The sequence below is a fragment of the Hippoglossus hippoglossus genome, chromosome 9 (assembly GCF_009819705.1).
Source record: "Hippoglossus hippoglossus isolate fHipHip1 chromosome 9, fHipHip1.pri, whole genome shotgun sequence".
NCBI classification, from domain to species: Eukaryota; Metazoa; Chordata; class Actinopteri; order Pleuronectiformes; family Pleuronectidae; genus Hippoglossus; species Hippoglossus hippoglossus.
The window spans coordinates 28,268,293-28,288,251 of record NC_047159.1 but is presented as its reverse complement, the minus strand read 5'-3'; the positions used below and the strand labels follow the sequence as shown (position 1 = coordinate 28,288,251).

The following is a 19,959-nucleotide window of genomic DNA, read 5'->3' as shown; positions in this document are numbered from 1 at the left end:
AACCTGGCTGGAGAAAAAGCTCTGTATTATTTAATAAACCACTATATGTTTTCTTACAGGCATCTTTACTCTCCCAAGTGATTTACATTTTTTCAGATACATGCAGAAGGAAAAACCTTTGCAGAATGCAGCGAAAAAGGTTTCTCTCTTCGTCTCTTTTTTTCAGGGATCATTTCTATCAAAGTGAATTTTTAAGTGATGTGGCACTGGAGAAAAGGTCACCTAAATCATTACAAATTATCCTCTGCAAACCATGAATATATAAAAGAAACTGCACTGTGGCTGGATCTGATAGAAATGCTTTCCCACCAAATCTTTAAATAGCCTGCATGGGGTCCTGAAAACCTCAAACTCAGTGAAGCTGAACTGACTGTCAGAACTCACATAATGAGTAAACTTTTATTCTATTCTATTCTATGTAAATACCAGTTTATATTACAGAAGAAGGTTCAGTAATTGTCTTCATTTTAGTTTAAGGTTTTATGAATGTAAAGTAAGGATGGTAACATCTTTCAGTAAATTAAATTATAGAGTAAATTTAAGTAAATTGTAGTAACTGTATTAGTGTAATGTCATTACAATTGAAATTGTCTGTACTGTTTTTCAAAATTGAAAAAATGTCCAAAAGCTGTTGTTCTTAATTTCATCTCATAATTATTATTTATTTGCGTACTGAGGACTTGATAGGAAACCATGATGAGAACATGTCACAGCTCCAGCCCACAGTGTGTTGAAACATTAGCCTGCAATGAGCAGAAGAGAACATGGCTATAAAAAGAGGGAGGATCTCATTATGTATTCTCTGGGGATACTGGAGAGGAGGGGGTTGCTGGGGGCTGTCCTGGTTAACTAGATTGGGGTAGCAAGTGGGGGAGAGTGGGGAGGAGTCCAGCTGGAAACGAAACAGATATGTGCACACAAAATAACAGGTGCCCCCCCAACCTCAGCTGGTGCCACCACGAACCCTGAACCCTGACTTGACCTTGTCTATAAAGGCTTCTGTCTCTGTCTCCCCCTAGGTCTCCCTCCCTTACGCCTTTATTTTCCCCCTGCAGTCACTCAGCTTCCCTCAGCGAGTCTTCGTCAAAGGGCCAAGCAGCACTTCAGGGTTGCAGAGACAGAAAAGAGAGAAGGGGAGGTACAAATGTTACTGTACTTGCTGTGGCGGAAACAATTTGAAAATGAATAATGCTTTTTGAGTCCCTTGAGGCACTTATGTCTTTCTCACTTTCCCTCTCTCTCTGCCTCTCTATTTGTGAGGGAGGTGTGGGGTGAGGCAGAATTAGCATAAAGGAACAAGCACAACAACTGCAGTCTCTGAAAGAGCTAACCGGTGGGTGGATTAAGTATGTCATTGAATGGGCTTCTGTTGTAAATGATGGGGTGGGGTGGGACCTCATCCCCATCTGGTCTTTTTAAAGAATACCTTGTAGTAATTACCCCCCAGACAGCATTGTAGAGCGCCCGGGCCATCCAGCCAGGTGCCTGCAAGCCCCGCTGTGTCCAGCCATTCACTGGCACTGCACGCTGCCCTGCAGAAAATGGACCCAAGGTCACCACCTGATTTTTTAGACTCCCAATTTACAGGGTTTTAAATAAATTCAAAACCAGTGCACAATGGATTCTTACTCCAATATGACCAGAGCCAACATTTTGGGATGTAAAGAATGTGAGGGGATATTAAGATGATATCTAGATCCCTTCCTGGCCACAAATATGTTCAAAGTGGTCATAAACTAAGAAAAAACAGGCAGTCTGCAACACTTGCATTGTTGTATCTGCTGCAACAGGGATTATTCAGGATGTGACAATAAATCTAGGATCTCTTTAGAGTGTCCCTCTAAGCTCCCTGGAGAGCTCTCTGTAAGCTGAGTTTGTTTGGCTGCCCTCTTAAGGAAAGTGGCTGCTCACCACTCTTGACCCTCCTAGGGGAGAAGACAAGTCCAGAGAATGGCTCTGATAAAACTCCTGAGGGGGTTCTTCTGGCTCTTTATTTCTTCTTTTATTTCCCGAACTGCTGATTATGGATGTGACAGGGAACTGATTTTATCTCAGGGTATGACATGGGGACAAGGCTGCTTTCTTCACAGCTTCTCTGTAGGTTAAGGTTTACTTGTAAAAATTCAACTGGATGCTGGGAGGAAATTTAAGCCTTAGTGGCACTTTTGGTTGCTGCTTATACTGTTCAGTAAATGGACAATAAAATGTTCAGGACAGCACTGGTATAACTTCTTGAAGGTAGTGTGGAGCAAAAGTGAGTGAAAGTTAACGTCAACTTAATTTGAATCGAAAGCACAAGCCAAAGCACAGTATGGGAAGGCATATATATAAAGCATTAATAAAGTAAAGCATTAATGATTAAATAATGAATTAAGGGAATAAATCATTCACGTTTGTATAATCTACATATTTTGTTGGTATTTGCACAACTAAGGCAGGGTATAAGTGCCAACAAAAATGTGTGTGTGTATATCACAGAGCATTAAAAAGCTGAAAAGCTGATATTGAATATCTGACCAGAGTCATAATCTAACTATTATTCCTGTTCATGGTTTCTATAACATAAACTTTAGTTTTAGTATTACATTCATTTGTTTCAATAAGGAGATAATTTTTTGAGACATTAAATAAATAAATGTATTTTATCATGTTCAAAAGGAGAAATGTGATTGTAAATGAATGAGTACAACTAAACTTACATTTGTTTAAAATATTAACAGGCACAACAAAAGCTAGGCACCACTCCAACCAAAAGCTAATGTTGCTTCCACATGTTTTGTTTGTCAATCCTTTGCAGAGCACAGGCCAACAAGATGTACAATGTCTTCAAATAAAAAGGAGCAGGGTATTGCTGATGAATACAGCCAACATATATGAAGGTGTGGTACTACAGGATTGCAGCCCTTGTTGGTGTAAACTGTAATTTGTTTGCAGATTACCTAAAATGCCTACACTGGCTTTGGGCAGAGTGCTGTTCACTCAGGCCCAGTTTGTGATTAGAAGTGCTCCCAGTAAACAATAGGTGCTTGACCTTTGCCATTGACACATATAGAATGTCCCCAGGCACTTGTCAGCTTTTCATCTTTATTCATGAAGCAAATACAAATAAATGCAAACCAACAGAGGACCCTAACTATGCTACACCAGGGAATAAGCTTCATAGAGGGGCCAAGGCAATTGTCCATTGTAGTTCTTATCCAAGGATTCATTCTAAATGTCTGCTTTGAATCGGCATGAACACTCAGTGAACAGTTTATTAGGTACACATTGATCCAGTGCAGTCTGATACATCAGTTCTGTAATAAATCTTACTCCATGAAGGTTATAAAGGGATAGTTCACCCAAAAGTGAAAATTCACTCATTAGCCACTCAATGACCGCTGTGGAGGGGTGGAGGGGTGTTTGGAGTGTTTGAGTCCACAAAACACTTTTGGAGTTTCAGGGGTAAACAGTGTTGCAGCACAAATCCAATACAGTTGAAGGAACTGGTGACGGATTCTTCAAATGTAAAAAAAAACTGCAGAAAAAAACACAAAAGGCCTCCATAAAGCTGACTGTTGTCAGCTTTATGGAGGCCTAGTGTCCGTAAGCCCCGACATTTAACTCTGAGTCAAAATGGCCTTAATGTCCTCTGATATCCTCCTCTGGAGCCGCGTTCGCACGTGGATCAAAGCGGACATTTAGGCTAAAAACTTGGTGTGAATGACTTCGTTACAAGTCGAATTTGATTGCCGGGGCTTACAAACACTTGGATGACACCACAGGAGCAGTATGGAGGCATTTTGTGTTTTCTTCTGTTGATTATTTATGTTTGAAGAAGGAGTCACCGTTTACCTCAAATGTATTGGATTTGGCTGCTACCCTATTGTGAATTCTCAGTTTTTGGTGAACTATCCCTTAATGTTCACTCTATTTCAGAAACTGTGTCAGGTGTGTTGATTCAGCTGCATGATAATTTTGAAGGCTGTTGTTTGTGTTGCTATGGAACTGTATACATCGAGGTATTCCTGTTACTAAAGGAATTATACATCCAGTCTGGGCTTGAAAAACCTTGGGCTGGACAGAAGGTCTGCTAGGCTACCTTGTTTAACCTGCTCCAATAATGATCCAGACCCCAGTAGGAGCAAACATGGATGAATGGACGGACATTTGTGAGCAGGAATAGCAGTTTGTTTACTTAAGTCTAATACTGACATGAATGCTAAGAGCATGACAAACTGGCAGGGATCGGTCTATAGTTGGCCTCCTGTGAGAAGCAGTAACACTATTGATTCTTCATCAGAGCAGACGAGTTCACAGAGGATGGCAGCTCAGAGGGAAAGGTGTCATTTATCTGTTGTGACAAAGTACAGCCACTAAACACTGTCAATTCCCTGCTGCTTGTCTGAAATATCTGACCCAGTGGCATTCGCCTTACAATCAGGAATCAACCAAGTGCAACAATGCACACGGACAGGACACACCTCTATGCTACTATACCCTTTATAACCCACATGCTCCAACTGCTTTGTTAAAGGTCACACTGTATTATAGTTAAAACAAGACATAGGCATTGTTGTAAGATTTGTTTTACTTATTGTGAGTCGCTTTGGATAAAAGCGTCAGCTAAATGAAATGTAATGTAATGTTATGTATATTAGAAACGGTATGCTCCTTCAGAGCTGCCTTTGAATGTCATTTCATTTAGTTTTTTTTTATTAAGAACCTTTATACATTTTAACCAAATAGATTAGAAACGGAATGCAGTTACAGTCCTTGCATTAAAAATAAATTATATTTGAGTTATTTAAGGGGAAAAGAGGTACTTGATAACTTATCAGTCCACCATTTCATAATCAACCATTTCTTCCTAATATTAAGAATTTTGGAGCATCATGAGCATACCCAATGGACAGTCAAACAGTTGTAGAATATAATAGTGGGAATTACATGTATGTCTGGAGCCAGGGTGAGATGCGTGGAGCATGTCAGCCTTTCATACAGGAGACATATATATTATACCAATCCAACATTTAATGTTTGCTATTTTCTTAATCCATAAAATCCCATCTCTCCCATACAAATCTATTGGTAAGTTCTATTGGAGAATAACAAAAATAGTTTTCAGAATCGTCTAATATCACCGTGGATGGTTTGGCATTGTCAATACTGGAGATCAGTAAATCTTGTATTAATCTGTTGAGATTTATCAAGCAATACCAATATAAGTGCAATGCTTACTATGCATGTATGTTACTGTAATAACCAGTGATCTGCGCTTTGTTGCTGTCCTTTAGACATGCACTTCTTCATGTGTAAAAGGCAAACTCTGGAGAAAGTCCAGACATTCGTCCATTCTCTGAAGTTCATGTCTTTAAACAGCTTATGTTGTATTTGCATGTTAACTACATTGCTATACTGCTTTATCTCTAATTAATATTCAATTCTAGCATCTCTTTAATCTGTGTCTGAGGGGTAGAGCGGTCGTCCTCCTACCAGATGGTCGGTGGCTCGATCCCAGTCTTTCCAATCTGCATGCCGAAGTGTCCTTAGGCCGAGCCCCAGAATTGCCCCTAATGGTTATTGGAAGTTGCTTTGGATAAAAGTGTCAGCTAAATGATATGTAATGTAAAGATCACGGTAATAACTGAAGGTGACAAAAAATGTATCAACATACTTCTTTCTTCTGGATTTTAGCTGCTGGACAGTTAGAGGTCAACCTAAAACAATAAAAATATTGGGAATTACAAAAGGGATTCTGTAAAGTGAGGAGGAAATATCCTGTACCCCCCATTACCAGAGAAAACCATTCCCTCTCTGCTCTTTGGGTCCTATTGCGTAGTTTTTTGATATAGTTGTATAGGTGGGGGGCAATACTGAGTGGAGCCAGTTAGTGACCTGTTGTGGAGTGTCCTAACATCTGCCTGAACAGACAACCCTCCATGGGGTCCAGCTGGTAATTATTGAGTATTGACAATTGAGAGACATTCCTGAAGGGACAAAAGAGCAGAGCAGCGGGATGGGAGGATCTTAGTGTCATAAATGTGTCAAGGAACCCAGAGTATGTGTAATTGGTCCCCCTGAAAGCATCATTAGTTTTGAGAACTTGTTTCAATACATCAGCTTTACCATGGTCCCTTTATCCAAGAACAGAGCCTGTTTTAGCTCATATCAAAAGTAATGATCATTATTTTAAAATGTCTTTTTATTCAGGGGAGTCAAATGACTAATTTGGTTTCCATGTGACATGGTGATGATATGAACTTTGACTCATGAAGCCCAATCACATCATCACACAGTGTGGGAGTTGTGCTTTATCAGGGTTTGTCATATTTGACTTAACCGCAAAAAGATATGTTAAAAAATAGACATTATGACACCTGCTCCTCTTCACAATCAAAAGCTTTGTGTCTAAACGTGATCAGAAACCGGTGTTGCTCATTGATGCATTGTGTCACCTCACCATCTTACACAAAATGCAGAGTACCTTTTGTCTGTGTATGATAATCGAGGCATGTTGGCTGGTTCAGAGTGTTAATTAACACTGAAATATTTTTGCAACAACAGCAGAGGGTTTACTGATAGAGTGCTATGTACAGTGCCAAGTAAAATTATGCATGCACTACTCTTAAAAATGTACAATTATAGATTGGTGGGGATGCTGAAAAGGTTGTGTTGGTTATATGGGCTCAATGTAATTAATGTTACCTAAAATGAAAGAGATACATCTCTGCCAAGGAAACTGGTAGTAATAAGCCAAATTTATAACAACAGTATAAATTTACAGCAGGCACAGTTCATTTACACAGGGTTATATTTATCCATAAAAAGTTGAGTGAAAATGAATAAGAGAGGAAGGTAGAGGGGGATGGGGTTTAATTTGATGCTGATGCCTGTGCGTTTCAGACTTTATACAGTTACATTAATGCAACAGAATAACAATTTCATTATATATATATTTATTTTTTTATTTTGTATTATTAATTTTTTTTTTTAAATGATTAGACCCGATAGAGAAGGCAAACAATCAGAACTGTATCTGGTATTGTTGTCTGTGCTCTGAGAAATAATATTTGCATATTTCAGGTCACACAAATATTTGTTATTATTGCTATTATCCTTATTATTATTATTCAGATTAGGTGACCTTGATCAGGTTTCCCGTCGTACTCTTTGACATCCAACTTTTTCTGAGTTTTACCAGGGTTTACTGTGAAACTGGTGACTCCTCAATCCCCATGACACCATGTGGAGAAAAGAGGGCTGGAATACACTTTCAGTGCAGGCCATATTTTTACATGAAGCTTTCTAGGTATTTTGTGTGGGTGTGTCATTACCCTCACTTTTTGCAATAAATATGTGAAAGAAGAAGAAGAGGCGGTCACATCACTAATTTTCTAGTTGTTGCCATGTGAAACATGATGCCTTGGACAGCAGAGACGTCATTGTTGCAGCTGTCTAAAAATATTTCTGATTTATTTCTTCTTTATTTATGTTTGAGTTCACAACAAAATATACCAATAATAATTCTACAATGCGAATTCCTGTCCCTCGTTTACAAATATATTTTATTAATAGAAATGGGGTAAATGCTGTAACCTTATCCAGGTATGACCCTTTGTGCTGTCATTACACTTTTACGTGCAGTAACAATCATGAATACAATGTAGTATATGGGAAAAGAACATAGAGCAGAAATGTGAGGCAAAAAAAAGACAATAAAGGGAAATTAATGAATTAATTTTAAGTAGTGCAGTGCTTGTTCTAAACCTCCCTGTATAGAATGCCTTGCTCAGGGGCACTTAGGCAGTGGGGTAGGGAGAGTCCTCTTTGACTTGAACAGATCCAGGTCTGGTCCATATCCAGGGATGTTTTTGTCAGTCCATGGCCTCAAACCAGTGACCTTCCAGTCTGATGTTTGTCTTTTCTACCACTAGTCCACCACCACTAGTGACCTGTTAAGCTGAGACAAGTAAAGAGCCACCGCTGCTGCAGAGAGAGCTGTTTACCTGTTTAGTCAAAGTTCAGTGACGCTCACCTCAGTACACAGAACACTGAACTGGAGAATCAGTTGAAGTTGTCATGAACATGCTCACTGTTGAAGACTGTCACTTAGGTAGATGACTCCCAGCATCCATTGCTACATAGCACTGGGGGCCTGTTTATCAAAGTTTATATATATTGAACATATTGTGTATCCAAATCGCATCAAATTCAACACTGCCCTGGGCTCTTTACACATGATACTTGTGAAGCTGCTAAAACCTTTATCTTGATGTTCTCCTTTACACTTGACATCCATTGCACTTCTGTCCGTCCTGGGAGAGGGATCCTCACATGTGGCTCTCTCTGAGGTTTCTACCTTCTTTTTTCCCTGTTAAAAGGTTTTTTAAGTATTTTTTCCTTACTCTTGTTGAGGGTTAAGGGCAGAGGATGTCACACCATGTTAAAGCCCTATGAGACAAATTGTGATTTGTGAATATGGGCTATACAAATAAAATTTGATTGATTGATTGATTGAAGCAGATAAAATGAGCGGTCCTTGAGATATGTGTTTCATATAAAAACAGAAAAACAGACAGACAGATTTCTGGAATTAGTAAATACAGTAAGTGGAAAAACAGTGGAAAACACAAGCCACTGTGTGCATTTGTTCAGACGCAGATATAGACAATACAATTAAAACATAGATGCTTAAAAAGGAAGACAGTTTATACGTTGCCTTTTAAATGATCAGGTCAGTGACATTTTTTAAAATGAAAGTGTGTCATACAGTCTATTTATTATTATTATTATTATTATTATTATTGTTGTTGATATTTTAAGTCTTTGTTATATATTAAAACAGCTGGCCACTGTAATTTTTTGACAAATATGACTAAATCAGGAGGGACCACTGTTGGTGCAGTCGTATTTGTAGCAACAGGACTCTCTCACTCTCTCTCCCTCTGTGTGTGTGTGTGTATGTGTGAGTGAGTGAGTGAGTGAGTGATTGAGTGAGTGAGTGAGTGAGTGAGAGAGAGAGAGAGAGAGAGAGAGAGAGAGAGAGAATATGGTAATGAAGGAACATTGTGTTACTGTGTTGCTTACTGATGTGTTTCAGTTATGGCACAGAGGAATAAGATATATCAGACTGAATGTTTTCTTGAGATTGATGACAATAAGGGGGAAAACATCAACAAAAGTGAAAAAGAAAATGTACTGTTTTTTGCATTTACCTGTTCTAAAAACATTTTCTCATTGAATTAATTCAATCTATTAAACTATTATTATTATTATCTTTAAGTTAAATTCTTTTATATAATTTTTTCTCAGTTACCAGCCTCAGTTACACATCATGTAACAACTCTACTATTAACAGGGGTGAAATCTTGATTACACTCCGTCTGTCAGCCATTTTAACCTTTGATCTCAACCTGTAGTAGGCAGGTTGTCGGAAAGACTCACATAGAGCTTGAACCCTTGATAAAGTCACACACAGTGGCAAGGAAGGGAAGTTAAAGGACAAAAAAGAAAGAAACATGCTGTTCACTGGTCTTTATTGATTCTGGTAGGGCGTTGAAAAGGTCTTTGGTCATGCCCTTACCAAAGGATACTAATTTGCTCGATCAAGTCTGTCGGAATATCGACTGGGAGGAGGCTGAGCGCCTGCCATTGTGTTGGCTTCAGCAGGGAGCTGGTCTGTGAAACAGGATTACTAGAGGTCAGGCAGCCAGTGAAAGGATGTCCATCACTTTCTGGGGGCTAATACAAAGGGGCGGGGCCCTGGAGACGTGATTGAGATGTTGAAGACTGGAGGGGAGGGGAAGCTCCAGCACCACCCCACCCCCACCCACATGCAGATTTACAGCCTGATAATCTGTATGTTTCACGGTTACAGACACCAGGGAGGCTTTGTTTTCAGCCACAAAAGATATTCAAAGGCTTCTCAGAAATAAATGTCAAATCCGGATGATTTCAAACAGTTTCATGTTTTCTTCGGCCATCAAATTCAGTTTCTGTACAATTCCGTGTAAAACATTCATTTTAATATTATTTTGATGATATTATATAATTGAATATCAATATCAAAATTGTTTTTAAATGCACACAAACACATTTTGAATAATTAAAAAATTGGGACAATATAGCCTACTACAAATCTTAATTTGACCAGTCAAAATATATATATATATATATATTTGACACACATACATTTGAGTATGTTAACACATACTCAAATGTAACTAAACTCTGACAATTACTGAGGAAGAAGATGAAGATAATCACATGGAATCACCATGCTGTGTAGAAATACTGAGATCATAAGTCAAGACTCCATCAGTGCAACCCAACCCCCCCAAAATGTTTAAGTAGCCTCCATAATTGTGTGAAGTTTTCTCATTTAGCTTTTCAGTAAACTGTGCAATTACATCATGGTTTAAACATTGTTCCAAAGGCATCTTCACACTGCCAGACTGTATTGAGGTGATTCTTGTGTAACAAGGGGAAAACCACCATTACATTAGTACATTGTGACATTGTTTGACTTTTTTCCACAACAGGTGGGAAACATCCCTTTGAATGGTTTCATTTTAGTAAATGTATTTAAAGTTTTCTTTATTTATATACGTAAAATTGCATATGATAAGTATTGTTGCATGTGGTGTTACATCTTTAATTAAATTCATAAAGAAGACATTTTGTGAAATTAAAAGGAAACACTACACATTTAATCACTGTTGTTCACACAGCAACTGGGAGGAAAAAAATATAAAAAATGTAGAAGAATTTACTTTTACACCACCACCACCAAATAAAAAAAAGTCATGTCTTTACATTTATCATTGCTAATTCTTTGAGTCACATTCATCTGATTTTACTCATATTGATCATAAAGTGTTCTCCAGGGTCACCAGTGTGACAGCGCTAATGGGTGCTCAGATACACCTGCTCTTCCAATAATATCAAAATTGTTTATTCAAATTTGGTGTTTGCCTTGTAGTAGTCAGAGTATTAACAGGCAACATGTTGGTTTACTTTTTAAATTATGAATTGTGCCTTTAAACTATATCATATGTTTTATGTGATATTATATAATATATATATTTTTTACCATAGTAATAACAGTCCAGATGAATTAAAATTTTGGGTGGAAAATCATTATTTAAGTTTCTATTACAATTAGGATTACTGGCCTGCAGAGAGGGTTAACAAAGCAGGCACACTGAAATATATATTATAGATAGGGATGTGCTTTGAAATTATTGATTGTTTCCTGGCATTTTGCAAATATTAACCCATTAGTATAAGAATGAACTGAATATGAAAAGATGAAATGATTGTTGATCATTTTATTCTTGAACTCTCCTGGTTGTTGTTACAACTCTATTCCCCTCACGACAGCTGCCTTGTGCTCGTCATACCACTGTACAAACATTTCCATTTTAAGGCAGCCATGGGGCACGGGTAACCTACAAACCACATGAAACCTTATAGTCTGGCATCAGAAGAGACCACAGACCATCATAGACATGACCCCTTTGTGGAAACAAGCCTTTTTCTCCATTGAGCAAACAGCCAATTAGCTATCACAGAGACTGACTGTGTGCATGTCTGCTTTTTGTGGATGAGGTTGCAGCCTCTTACCTCTATAGGTGGGACATCTGCTGAGGGTTTGTGTCCCTGGATAAGTACCAGCCGAGCACAAGCACAGCACCTTTTCAACCTGATCACATAGGTATTTAGCTCTTGGGCCTGGCCAGTGTTTCTGTTTGTTTTATTTTCAGAGCAGGTGTTTTATAATCATTAGCGACTCCATTACGACCCCAGCTCTAAGTAGAAGACAAACAGCGTGTATCTATTCTCAATGGAACCATCTGGTGGCAAGGAGGAAAAATGGCTGTGTTTGGCGCCAGTGTTTGCCAATGGTCACATAATTGTGTTTCAGAGGAGAGGAGGCAGATAGCAGACAGACTGAGCTCAAGTGCTGTGGGTTTTATAGAATGTTTCCAATGTCTTTGTCTGCTCAGCCAACATGCTGGTGTTTGCATTCATCTGTTTACAGTACAGCCTTCCTTCACTAAATGTCCTTTCTATTTTCCAAGACATGTTTTTGTCCTAGACAGTCAATAAATTCCACATTCTCAGAGCACACAGCGCTGCAAAAACCAACCAGGTCCTTCAGGCTTTATAGAGGCAACCTATGTACACTCTGTTTTCATGCCCCTTAATTCATTCCATTGTTTCCATAAGGTGTTTTTTCTGTGCTTGACTTTGTATGTTCTGTTCATGAATGTGTATATTACATTTAATGGTTTATTCATGTATGTTATATTTTTTATTTTAACTGATTCTCTTCAAATGTTTATATGGAAATGAAGAAATATGACTTTTATTAATGCATCCACTCCAGTACTGAACATTTAATAGACACTGGAAATATATATGATAACATATATTTTGGAAATATTGTGGGTTTAGGAGCAGTTTCCCATCTATAATGTAAAGTGGGAGATGGTAATTGTTTTACTAAAAAGGTTGAACATTTTCATCAAAATGTGATCAAATGTACAGGACATCATAGGATTGGAGTGTGTGTGTGTGTGTGTGTGTGTGTGTGGAGAGGGCTTAAATATACAATTCTGCTTACATATAATACATTTTAAAGAAATGAAAAACAATTAAATTAAGCAAGGTTGTTGTAGAAAATATCACACTTTTTAAAAATGTCTTGTTTAAGTAGTCAGGCTGGCTGGGGGCGCTGGTTTGTATTCATGACCTCATTATTTGTAATATTCTGACTCTCGCCCTGAACCAGGTTCAGCGTGTTTGTGACTGTGTGTTATTTGTGTGCTGTGTTTAGTCATGTTGTTCCTCAGGTTGAGTGTGTTGTTTGTGTTTCCAGCAGCGGTTTGTGTACACCCTCCACCGCCTCTCAGGGTTCTGCTTGTTTGTGGAAAAGGCTGTCAATGGTGATAATTATTCAAAACAAAATGCTGCTCCCACTACACATAATTATGCCACCGATGCTAATTATTGTGTTAGTTATTAATGACTCATTAAACAATTACGGTCACCGTCAATGATATGCTAATGAATTTCACATGAAACATGTGTAAAAGTAACTATCCAGCAAGGTGATGAATGAGGGCCAACACAACCAGAAAACTAGACATTAGCTGCCCCACATTTTTTTAGTATTAGCAGTTGTTATAATAACCATTATTTCAATTATTAATAACTGGTTTTGATTACTAAGCTGGGCTTAGTTAACTAACAGTGGTAAAACAGTGGTGTCCTTCATTTGAAGCGCAGTATCATTGTCATGTGTAATAACAACTATTTCAGCACATAAATGCTGACAGGTAAAGTGATACAATTATCACTGATGTTACTTTACTAAAGACACGTGTTCATATATATTTTTTCAAACATATTAAGGGAACATTTTAATGTTAAACAGACATCAACATGTTATGATAGATTTTTTCATCATTCATCTCATATCATTCTATTTAAATGAGCAGTGCACAGATCTGACTGTGGATTTTGTTTTAGAAAAACAAAAACATAAAAACTTAATTTTAAATCCTCACAGTCACTGTGCTTTAAATTAAAAGCCACAAGAACACAATCAGGCTTCATGGAAATATAAGAGTTATGTTTGTATTAATATGCTGAATGCTAAGTATCATTTAATCAGAAGATAACAGTGGTGTTTGTTGAGACCATAAGAGATCCTTAAAAAAAGAGCCTGTGTTTTCCTGCTCACATCAAGGTGTGGCTCAATTCGCACTGAGCAGTGGCAGATGATGCATCTTTGTATTGTATGTGAGTGTGTGTGAGTGCATGTGTGTGTGCGTGACCGAGAAAGAGAGAGGTGGTTCGGTGGTTTATATGTTTCTGAGATGCTGGCACAATGAACTATTTAATCTAATGGCAAAATATCCCCCTATTTCACGTTCCTAGAGTGAGGGCCGTGGTCAAATTGATGTATGTGTCCTCCTCCTTGTGGATCCCTCCTTTTTTTTCACCAGCAACATTATGGGTGGTTTTAAAATATTAATATGAGAGTGCATTTAGTGGAGAGCAGCTCGCATGGGTATTCTCTTGTGACTCCCCGTTCAGGTCACAGGGGAGCGTCTGCGTGTCTCTCTGCCTGCTTGATTTACTCTAAATGCAACATTAAAGATTCTCTTCCTTTTGGAGGCTGTATGCTTGTTTCTGTCATATTTTTACCTTTTTATAATATATATATATATATAATAAGAAGAGAATAATTTTATATAACAATTTATTATATATGCACAATATATATACAAAATGCATATCAAATCAAAAGCAGAATCATTTAGTTGTTTGAGCCAGCAGCTCCTGAAAACACTGATTAGAAAAGACTAGGTGTCATATCTGGTTAAAACATGAGACAGACAGCACAACCCTCAGAGACAAACACACACAAACAGACATTCAAGCATGCACGTTTATTGTCCCTCTGGAAGCAAGCACATCTGTAGGACATGCCTCCAGGCTACAAGCTTTTTGCCTGGAATTGTGTTGTGTTGATTATTTATTTATTTTTACCACACTGGATGGAGAAGTGATGCAAAAGGGTAAAACTGGAATTACGCTTCTCTGAGCTTATAGGTGAACGAGCACAAGTCGGCATAGATATGTTTGTTGACTTCTTCTTTTACACTTGTGTGTAGCACATTTGTTTTTGCTTTGGACCCACCGACGAGCAGGAGCTGAATCAACTAACATTAGAGGGGTGAGGTTATGGCTTTGTGTGTACTATTGTGGTGCAGTTTGCCATAATGCTATTCTCTTTATAAATTTAAACTTCACCTCTGCTGTACCATAATTGACAGGCTATGTTAGTCGCATGAACAACCTTTGTATTGTTTCATTTTTAAATGTTTTAATCTGTGGTTCTATGTGGTTTCAGCACTCAGGCTTGGTTACTTTTGTTACCTTATTGTCCTTATCTCACCTTAAATTTTCAATCATCTTATACTTAAAATATCTGTATTGTCAATATCTCTATTAGCACATACTTTCTTACAGTGACAGCTTTGTAGTAGTTCTGGTGGCTAGACTATAATTTCACTGCAGATAATATGTACTTATTCTTGACTTTTTATTATTCTTATGCTCTTGTGTTTGACTGTTTTATGTGCTATTGAATGCCAAAATATCCCTTGGGATCAATAAAGTATCTATATATCGTACTATCGTGGTAAGGGTTTCATCCACTGGATTCATTGTATCTGAGACAATATGAGTCAACCTGTCTACAGTGTCTAATATCTGAGGGGATCAAGATGATCAGAGCAGATCTCCAACAGATTTTTATCATCTTCAGACAGAATGAGACATGTGGAGTGCTGGGACAATTACATGCATTGCTGTTTTTAAGTGCAGCTGCTGGTTGATTCAAGAATCATCAAAGCTGCCAGTATCGCTGTTCTCTCTGTCTGGGTCTGTTCAGGTCCTGTTTGGTCTAATTCTATGGAGTGGGTCTGACTGCCCCTGGGTAAGATAAGATAACTTTGTTGACAATGACAAATGTTTTTTGCTGGTCACAGGGGTTGAAAAAGTTAAAGAGACTGGGAAGGCCTTGTAGATTTTTAATGAAATTTCCATCTTAAAGAAGTTTCTGTATGAGTTAACAAAACTGTTAATTCATTGGACTTCAAATCAGATTGGCAGATACAGGTCACTGTAAATAGGATGAAAAACAATTGTGATGTAATTGTTCAGGAATATTTTGCAGAGTAAAGTAGATACATCCAGGGCTGCTCTAGTCTTTTATGAAAAATTAAGGACATTTTATCGCCACATCATATTGTCCATGCTTTTGAATATTTTTCATAACAAAAATAGCTATTATAAGTCAAATATGAAACAATTACTATTAATACCTCAAATAATGAAAGGAAATGTAAGTAAATTGGTATTTAGTGAAGTTGAATAGGATTTCTTAGAATGGATCACCAGTAGTCAAACCCAATTGTAAACTTATTAAATTGGTATCTATCAGCTGATCCACCTGTTGCTCATATTAACAAGCACAGATGATACAACAACTTGCCTTGAGTTTATTGGTTAAATATAGTCTAAAATCGACAGTTGAAAGCAGTAGCATATCGGTGTTTTATCAGAGACAAACTGTATTTTATTTTAATCATGCAAAAGTGCAATTGGCCCAGTGATTATTGCCCAGTGGTTTGGTCAAGTTTTCCTTCAGTTGGTCTTTAGAAACTGTGGACACTTGGATGACACCACACGAGCAGTATAGAGGTATGTTATGTTTTTTCTGTTGTTTTATAACGTCTGAAGTGTAGGTCACCATTGACTTCAATTGTATTGGATTCTGCTGCAACAAAGTTTACCCCTGAGACCCCAGAACTGTTTTTTGGACTCAAACACTTCACCCACCCCTCCATCGGCATAGTGGTGAGTATAGATGATGAGTGAATTTAAATTTTTCGGTGAACTATCCCTTTTAGAAGCCATGAGTGATTGAATGAAAATCTAAAGTTGCCATATTTCCTACACAGCTTACCCCTATTTTGCCAGTCATGTTCTCAGACTCACTAAAATCCGGACCCCCCAACCATCCTAAACCAGGTGCTTACAGCATTATTGGCAAAAAAGAACAAAGATCTCTTAGACTGTGCATCCTACTGACCAATATTTTTGCTACCTACAAAATACTAGCCAAAACACTATACAGGTTAGAAGAGGTTTAGCCCAGTCTTATATCTCAAGACCAAACAGGCATTTTGTTAAACGAAAGCACTCTCTTTTTTTCCAGTGTGAGCCGGTTGTTTAAAGCATTATATTTACCCTGGCAAAATGCTCCAGAATGCCTTCTTTCCATGAATACTGAGAAGGCATTTGACAGAGTAGAATGGGAATACCTCTTCAAGGCTTTAGCAAGATTTGGATTTAGGAAAACATTAATATCTTGGCTCCAACTATTGTACCCCAACCCCTCAGCTATGGTCTTGACTAACAACTTAGAACAGCTTCTACTCCAAGCCATTTGATTTGGACTGAGGAACTAGCAATGGCTCACCTCTGAAAACTCTTGTTTCTCTGGGCCATTAAGCCCCTGGCTTCAGTTCTAAGACCTAATAATTCCATACCGGGCATGAATAGCGGGAGAATGGAACTCTTAGTATCCTTCTATGCTGATGATCTACCCCTCTATGTGTCTCAAACGGAGACTATGATTTATTTAGTCTTTAATCTATTTCAACCATTTGGAGAGATTCCAGGCAATAGATTGAACCTGCATGAAAGCAAGTTGTTTCCAAAAGTCTGGACATTTCAACACTTGAGAGTATTAGGTTGCCTTTTAAAATGATAATGGACAGCTTTACTTTAGAGAAATAGTGAAGAATTTTTCAGACCTTTTTAAGCCAAATTTTGAAAACATCTTAACACAAACCAAACAAGATTTGACAAATTGGTCTCCCCTCTTCATCTCACTGATAGGTAGTAGTAGGTAGGAGTTATTGCTGTAAAAAAATATTTTGGTGATCCCAAGGTAGTTTCCCGGATATTTGCCTACATTTATTTCCAGTACCTATTTCAAAAAGTTGGACACAATAATATCATCACATATTTGGAATGGCAAACATTACCTACTTTGAGTAGAATATGACAGAGATATTTCCGACATTATTAAGCTGCTTCCAGCGGAGTTTCTCCACAGAGGCCACTTGTATGAACACAAATGTCCAAGTGATAGCCTCCAGAGTTTTTGCAGACTTTATCCACCTTGCCCCCAGTATTAAGTCTGCAGAAACTCCAGTGGAGCTCATGTAAAAACACAGAAGGAGGAACGAAGAAACGAAAGCAATTTGGGGTGTTGATGGCGCTTCTAAAACATGAAAGACGTATAAATAAAAAATAATAAACAACAAAAGAATGCTAATATCTCAAGATGTAAAAGCAGTGGCATATCCATACAAGGCAGCAACAAAGATGTTAAAGAGAGTCTGTGGTGATAAGAGCTGATGCCTTTGTCCATGTGAGAATTAATATGGTACATCCTGCCTCTCACCTCAATCCTGCAGAGGATTTGTTGCCGTTGTGAACGCATCTAAATGGAGAATCTGTATTGTTCATGTGTGAAAGGAAACCTCTGGAGAAGGTCCAGACCCAGTTCTCCAGAGTTCCTCCAGAGGTTATGACACATCTTAGAGGCTCTGTTTCCTTACCAGCTTTAATTGGCACATTTATGCCTTCAATGTCAACAATAGTCCAATGTTAGTCCCAAGACTCTTTCAAAATCTATTTACAATTCAGAAAACAAGATGTGTCTTTGTAGATCAGTGGCATCCAACCATTTATTCCCAGCCATGGGAGAGGCCTGATATGTTTTAATGACGTCTTAACAGACAACAAATGTACCTCTTTTAAAAAAAAATTGGGACATTGATTGCGGTTCCCATTTTTTATATATCTTAAGATTAGGCATTATATTAAGGGTCTGTCCCACAATTTCCCAATAAACCATCCAACAAAATAATTGATACAATCATGTCTTCAAATCTAAGAGACAAATTTGCAATTACTTCAACATTAGGGTTTTGCCCTAATAGATCGCCCTCCCTCCTCTGTTATCAAAAATGCATGGGAACTAGATTTACAAATAATAATTAATGAGGGATCTTGGGCTAAGAAATTGCATCAGACTTATTCCTCCTCCATTTATGCCTGGCCCTCTTTCCCACAATTCAAAGTGGTACATAGGGTGCATCTCCACAAGCTAGCTAAAATGTACTGGTTATGGCCAATCTTGAAGGGATATCGGAAAGCTGTTTGTGAAGCTTTCTCTACAGAACTACAGAGTTCAAATTAATCCAGACCCTTTATGTCACTGATTGTAATTATTCCTGAAAGGTATCAGTTACCTGTGGGAGGTTAAATAGTTGTCCCTGTCTCTTTTGCCTCTTCGCCTGATACTTATAAAAATGGAACTTTATTAGGCATCTTTAATTATAATGACTTATTCATTGTTTACACTTTGAAATATGTGAATACTATATATACATTGGAGCAGGTTTAACCTAATGAGTAACAGAGGGGGACTTTTCGGGGGTGGAAGTTTTGTGCTATGGGTTCTTTTATGCTGTTTGTGCAAAATTGTGAAATTCAATAAAAAGAACTTTGAAAGAAAGAAAGTCTCAACTACTCTGTATATTTCAAATAATACAAAACTAGACTGTGTCCAGTGATTTTTTCTTCTCTGTACTAGCACTGTGCAGGTTGTTAACAAAAGAGGAAAACTATCCTATTTTGTGTGCCTAGAACTTGTTTCCTTTTGCTGAGTTATCATAAGGGGCATTGTGTGTCATTCCTGCTACTGATTAGAAAGTGAAAGGTCCATGTTTAGTGATATTTAAAGAATTTTTAAGTGGTTATACTGTGGTCTATTAGTGTTCTTAGGCACAAGAGGCACTTGTTTAGTCTGGTGTGTTGGTTCTTTGTTGTCCCTAGAAGTTCAGATGCACTAGTCCAATACTATTTGAACCTCAGCATCTGGGGTTCAAAATTTGTAAAATTATACAGTATATGTATATTTTTGTTAGAATTTTCAGTCAGTTGAAATAAAGCCGGAAGAGAACATTTTATGGTTGTTTTGTTTCTGTATAGGCCTACTATAAAAAGCACTTTTCAGTTTTAATTTTGGTACTTTAGTACATTTCAACACCAGATACTTTTGATACTTAAGTACATTTAATATGAGCTACTTTAAGACTTTGACTCAAGTCATTTTACCGGAGTCACTTTCAGGTAAGATATCTGTACTTTTACTCAAGTATGGCTTTCAAGTACTTTATACACCACTGTATATAACCATTAGATCCAGAACTAATTGACAGTTGTCTCACTACCTATCGATAGCACCATTAAAGGGTTATTTGTACAAATAAAAATGAATAGGTGACCTTGAAATCTACAGAGCACATTCATGCAGCC

The 19,959-nt window shown here is 37.7% G+C and overlaps 1 long non-coding RNA gene across 1 annotated transcript; it reads left to right on the top strand.

The window, feature by feature from the left end:
• The first annotated feature begins 2,455 nt into the window (after positions 1-2,455).
• LOC117767929 lies at positions 2,456-19,668 on the top strand. The gene is made up of 3 exons (XR_004614965.1): positions 2,456-2,467; positions 17,972-17,977; positions 19,477-19,668. It is a non-coding gene; the product is annotated as an uncharacterized LOC117767929 (long non-coding RNA).
• The last annotated feature ends 291 nt before the right edge of the window (positions 19,669-19,959 follow it).